The following is a 6945-nucleotide window of genomic DNA, read 5'->3' as shown; positions in this document are numbered from 1 at the left end:
GTAGTTAAGTTAAAGCCGATATATAGTCAGTTTACGATATTTGCCAACAAGATTGATACACACAATTTTCGTTCTTAGCAGAAATACGTTTTAATATACACACAACAGTACAATTTACAATAACAATTATTACAAATAGTTATTACAAACAATGATTTATAAACAAAAGTTTCACAAACTTACAAACAAGTTTTATAGCACACTGATTAAAACGAAGTAATAATAGACACTCTTTGGCGCATCATGTTGGTTGTATTTATAGGCGTGGAAAGGTTTTCTAGAAAATTCAGATTACGTAACAATGCTGAGCTACATTTAAACGTTTACATATATACATATATTGTTGATTCTTACTCTCGAGAATCTTCTACAACTTTGGAAAATAAGCGGGAATTTCGCAATACATATCTAACACTACAAGCTATGCAGTTTTTAAATATAAACTTAATCTAAACAACTTTGATATTAAAATAAATACATAACAACAAATTCAAAAGTATATGCAAAATGTCTGTTGATGTGAAATGCTACAGTTACACGTTTTGTTGTTGTTGTTGTTGCTACACTGCAAATAGTTAACGTCAAAAAGAAGGAAAATTTAGTTTTATTTCTGGATAACTTCAAAAGGTATAATTCATGAATTTATTTATTAAAGAAAACAAATTAGTCGCAATTATCTCCAAGTCATAATGTTTAAATCTCCGGGTCTGAGTACGATACCGAGTTACAAAATACGCGACTCGAGTCGAAATCCGGAACTCGAGTACTATAACTCTGAGTCTGACATATATGTTCAACCATTGCGTATCTCAAACAGCTGAGAGAGAGAGAAATAAATGTTCATGCTATTCTATAAGAAGACATACCAGTCAACTCGACAAATGTAGCTCTTACAGATTTCTGTCGGATCCGACTGTTAAGACAGGTGCTAGGAAACCGTCGTTTTTGTAAACTAGATGGATTAGGAAGTGTTTGTAGGGTAAAGGTATGTGTTTTAGGCATGACAGCTATACGACTTAACCTTTTGCAATGGAAACTATGCAGCAGAGCTGTTGTGAAGATGCATGGTCATCAGATAGAGCATGACTAAACACAGTAACATAGACTGGAATGATATGGTGAGTCTCCAAATTTGTTTTATTACAACCTACTCAACCTCTGTATACTAGAGGCACATACATTTATTGGAAATATAATGTAATTATATTTATATGATTGTACTGTTTCATTACATATGTATATGTTTATGTGAGCATGGTGTTCTGTACATCAATATACATACATATTTATATAATGGCATCAGTCAGAAAGCTGAAACTTTTTTCGCTCAAGGAAAATATGATGCATCAAGTGTTTTAATTCTTGTTTCTAATTAATATGTTAATTTTTTATATGTGATTGAAATTCATGAGTTTTACTGATAAGATTAAAGTCACTGTATTATCTTACTCAAAACCAAGAGAAAGCATGTTGTACCTGACGTTTTTTAGCATAAGAAGAAGTATTGTAAAATAACAAATTTATCTAATTAGGTGAAACTACTGGTTATTAGTTTATATCATATAAAAATAAAACATGGTATACTCCATGTCTTTTTTAGTTTTGATAAGAATGCATTAATTTTTTAGAACTGAAATGTTCATTTGCTTGCAGATGTTACAGAATATTTCTAAATATTATTTATTTTCAAGTAACATTTTGTACACATCATAATGTTGACTGTTGCTGTTTAGTTGAGGCATATAAGTAAATCATATATGTTGCTACTCAGTTTTCCTCAAGTAATAATGAATATACGGCATAGAGATGGAAAGCATGCTTTGTACTAACTGGTCCTCCAGGTTCAGTAGATATTAGCCATTAACTGTACAATTACTTGCCAAGTTTTAATTACCAACCAGCACCTATCTCCAATTATAAATGGGGCATTGCCAAGGCAATAAAGACAATGTATGGAGAAACTCATGAATGTGAGTAAATGGCAACTTAAACTTGCTGGATTTGACGTAACTAGACAAAAGTTAACTCAGGAGCCTGACAATAGAGTTAATGTACTGTTCCTTTAAGAAATCTGAGTTCAATCACAAAATGACTGTTGCTAGAGACGCTTCTTTCAGCAAAGGGTATCTACTTATAGTGCTGCTAAGAAATCACACCTATTCTGTTCTATTGTTTGTCATAGTGTTTAAGAATATTTTCAAGAAAAGTTATAACATTCAACCTTATTTTACAAACTGAACTTATGAGAGGTCAAGTTGACATGGCATTTTCAATAGTTGCTATTGTTATATAAAGCCACGTTTTTAAAACTTTTGGCTTCTTGTTCGGAGCTTACCAGCCCGAATGCCTTTACTGTCTATCTAAACCATCAAAGGACAAAGATAAGCATTCCATACTTGGGATTTGATGTTGTATTGAACTTTTCTTCACACCATCTCTGTAATCAGACTATTCAAACATACATATTTTTATTGTAGAAAGAAATGGTGGTTCTGGAACCTTCAATCACTTAGATACCAGCTGCAACTACAACAAAGGTCTGTTCATCCACATTATAAGCTAGGATGATAACTTGGGTGTTTTCTTCTACCAAAAGTCATAATGAGCCAGTAACCTGCCTAATTGCAATCCAGACAGCGAGAAGAGTTTCACTGACGGATTTGACAAAACTTATATGTACATCTTCACTGATATCACAAAATGCATACACCATTAAGATACTTCCCAAGGTTAAATTACTTGAAGACCAAAGGGACCTGAAATTAAGTCAAATCATTAGCAGAGTTTTCAGTTGTTTCCTCTACCTGGTAAACCATAGATGACGAAGAGACAGCAAGAACTAACATCAATCACAAACCACCAAATTAGTCTCTCTGTTTTGCCACCCATATCTGTTCCAGCCGCCTCTACAATTGAAGAAATGGAGTGATGGAAATACCATTGTTAAGACCAAGCTGATAAGTGGAGAGAGGCTTCGGTCCTGGTAAAATAGAATAAGAAGAAGTGAGGAATGCACCCGAATCATGTCACAGCATGAGAGGCAAGGCAATGGAAATCGTTTGTGGAAAACTTTCAGTAAGCAAACTGATTATTGGGTAAGACGTCTGCTAAAAAGTGGAAAACCTCCACTGTTGGAGAAGATTTGGTCTGTGCATTATGAGTTCCTTAAGTAATTCACTTATTGAAGAAACATAACTATAATTAGATAGTACTTAATGATTCTATATAACTTTACATTAAACTCAAAAATTGTGTTAGCAAAGATGCTGACTTTATATTTAAAATGTAAAGGTTAAGAATTATAAGAATGTGTGTCTGTATTTAAAGTGCAAAAGCTTTAGGTATATTGTAAAATATGTAGAAGAACTTTCATTTAATTTATAAAAGACTAAAGTTATACATTTGTACCTCTATACATATAAGAGGCTTAAAAGTTTAGATAATTAGTAAAAGTTATAGATGGCATTTATCAGGTAATAACTTTTAAAGTTATCATTAATCTTTACGTCTAAAAGAGTATGTTTTGATAAGCATATGGTTTGCAAATATAAGTTCAAAAATTTTCATAATGGTCGTAAAAGTTAAAAGTAAACTGTTTAAAACCAAAGACACTCTTCCTATTCCTATACGCGTGTATGTCGTATATAAATAATCTTGTGGTAGATGTAAAGCTACCTATATTGGTAAAACTATACGTCACTTACAAATACTGCACACAAGCACATGGGAATTTCAACAAGAAGCGGATATATGTTGACTATTCCACCCGAATATTTTATCCGATTGCACATTTAATGCAAGATTACGAACTCTTTATTAAAGAAAGTTTCTCCATTTTCAATGATCACTTAACACTAAATAATATCAACTCTTCCCTGTTGTCATTAATGTAATCAATTCCGTATTCACAGCGTTTTTATTTGATATCTATTATTATTTTAAAGATACAGTATTTATACTTATATTTAAGCCTTTCCCTGTAATAGTTTCTCTTAACAATGTTATTTATTAAACAAGTGTATGCCGCACATTATATCGTACATTCCATTATATTATAATCGTTTAAATATGTTCTTACTAAACTTCCAATTGAATACAAAAACTCACTCAATGCCAATATTGTTTTTTGTAGTTCGAATATTATGAACATAATTTTTTAGATATTAATGCTGTGTATGTAATTTAAGGAAATTGTCCGTTACAATATACATATCAATAAATAAACTTCTTTCCTTGTAGTAGGCTAGCTATCCTATGTTAAGTATACATAAATCTATATACTCTATGTTGATATTTAGAAGATTGAGTCTATTCTAATTAGGTTGCAGTAAGTTCCTGTTTAAGTTTAATATAATACATATTATTGTGCCTATTGCTTTGAATAACTGAAATACTACATTTAGTTCATCCTGTACTTGTAATTAGTATTTACTTTATTTTTATGGAATTAGATGTTCATATGTACTACATATCATCATGTATCTGGTGTTCTTTGAACTTAAAAGTTATTGTTCCACTGCATCATTTTACATCACTATTAAACTTAAAATTAATGATATTTGGGATTGCCTAAGATAAAAAATATATAGCAATATCCAAGCATGATAGACTAAACCTTTCCATAACAAAGGATATCAAGATTCCTTAATTTATAACGTTTTTAAAATTTTAGTGTTAGATAGCAAATTTAATATTTTTATTATTTTGGTTTTTTATCGTGCGTTTAGTATTTCCTTCTATCATTTAGTTTATCTATTAATTTCTAGTTGCATTAAAACGCTAACTGACCTTCTAGCTAATCATTTGTATTTGAGAAAATATGTATGTATGATGAAACTGACATCAGCTTCTCTAGCAGTGACGTGAAGATACTATTAATGTAGCAGAAGATTATGTAAATTTATGATCACATGAGGTGTACTCTCGTGACCTACTCAGTGAATAAATACCCTGCCAAAAGCTTCACTAAAACAGATAGAATCTCAAGAGAGTTAGTGAACGATACAGTTAGGGAATTATTGCTGTTTGTCATTCAATATTGTTCTTAATATTGAAAGGTATTTTTGGAATATTGTGTTTGTCGTATTTTTTTGGAATTAGGTTTTTCTTTCTGGTATGTTTTCCTTATTCCATTATTTGAAATAATATTGATATTTATGATATATTGTTTATTAACATTAGTATCAAGTTCTGGGTAGGCACGCGTTTATTAACGGTGTTTTGGTTTGTGTTGAATTTATTTCCAAGTGTTGTTGTTATTGAATAAATTTCGTTGTTGTTGTTAAACCATGATTTTATCGGCGTGTTCATTTTAGACCGTTACATTAGTATATGTTTCGGTACTTCAGTTATAAGTTTTATATTAACAGGATGTGCCTAACCTTGAACTGCGTAATTCTTTGTCAAGGCTTGTCTACTTTTAATACCTACCTAATTTACTTGATAAATCATTAAGCTGGTCCTAAGGTGCTTCTGACAGGTATTTAAATGAGCAGATAGAAAATTTAAATCCAAAACTAGGGCTTATTTTTCTATTAATGGATCTTTTCCTGATGATGAAAATGGCATAGCATTCTAAAAAGTTCTAGTGGACAAAAGACTGCAACGGACTAAAACAAAATGCCGCTAAAACCAGAGTCGAACAAAATACAATTTATTAAAAGGTAGCAACAACAGAAAGCTAGGGACTTAATACAAATGTTAATAAACAATACAATATAAATCTCAATGTTATTAATTTAAATAAATACAAGAATTAGAAAAAGAACCAGAAGAAGAAAACACTAATTCTGAAAATAAAACACAATATTCCAAAATTAAACAACAATTGAACAACAATTAGCAATAATCTATTCTAACTATATCTTGTGAAGTAAGTCGATTAAGATCAAGGAAGGGTTTTATTTATTGGTTAGACCATGATGTTACATCTCATATGACTGGCTTTTACCATAATTCACCGCTAGGGGAAAGTTGTGTCAGTTTCATAAAACAAACATACTCAAAATCAACGTGCTGTAGCTAGAAGGTGAGTTAGCGCTCTAATATAACTAAAAAGTCATAGTTGAACTAAACAATAGAAGAAATAATAACTGAACAGTAAACAAAACCATGATAAAAGTAGAATCCGCTATCTCACAAGATTGTAATATAATTCTATGTAAAACTTTTTCTGTCCCAAATTCACCTGAATATTTGTACGCTGAACTGATCAGAAATGCTATGTTTTCATAAAGATACGCTGTCTTTAGCCATACAAGTAGCCAGACCTCCAAAGAAAAATAAATGCTAGTGCTTTATTTTAAGTTATTATTTCATTAACTAATCTTCCACGGTCTGTCCTATTTATTGGATAAAAATGATTTTGGTTGTTGATATTTCTTGTTTGATACTCTTATTTTATGTACTTATTTACACTTTGTATTTAAAAATCTAACAAATCTCTTGTTATTGTGGTTTCCTGATTCACCTGTTGGTTTTAATGCACCTTAAAATACCATGCTCCGAACAAACATTTCAAATTAGTGCAAAAACAGTTTTATTTTTCACACATTCCTTTCAAAATATCATTTTAGTAATTTATTTAGAAAAACCTGTTTTTTACCTGAGGCTTTACTGGATATTTGTCAACTTCGAAAGGTGTTCTCTTTGGCAATTCGCTGACTAAAATAATTTCTTAATAACCACTCTATCACTAAATAGTTCCTATAAATAAATATATATATGTGTGTGTGTGTGTGTGTGTGTATTGTTACGACAGCGGAAGTCACGCGACGCTGCGAGCATGCGCGCTGGAGCTTTTCGAAGGATCATGAATTTTCCTGGCAACTCTAGTTTGTTCGAGGCGCCCTCTTTTTTAGTATATAAACCTAGCGAGAAAAACCACTTGCCATTGCTGTTGCATCTATTCTTGTTTCATTTCTCGTTCTACTTGTTTCTTTTCTC

The sequence above is a fragment of the Limulus polyphemus genome, unplaced genomic scaffold (assembly GCF_000517525.1).
Source record: "Limulus polyphemus unplaced genomic scaffold, Limulus_polyphemus-2.1.2 Scaffold1780, whole genome shotgun sequence".
Classification (NCBI taxonomy): Eukaryota; Metazoa; Arthropoda; class Merostomata; order Xiphosura; family Limulidae; genus Limulus; species Limulus polyphemus.
Note: the sequence above shows the minus strand (reverse complement) of the source record.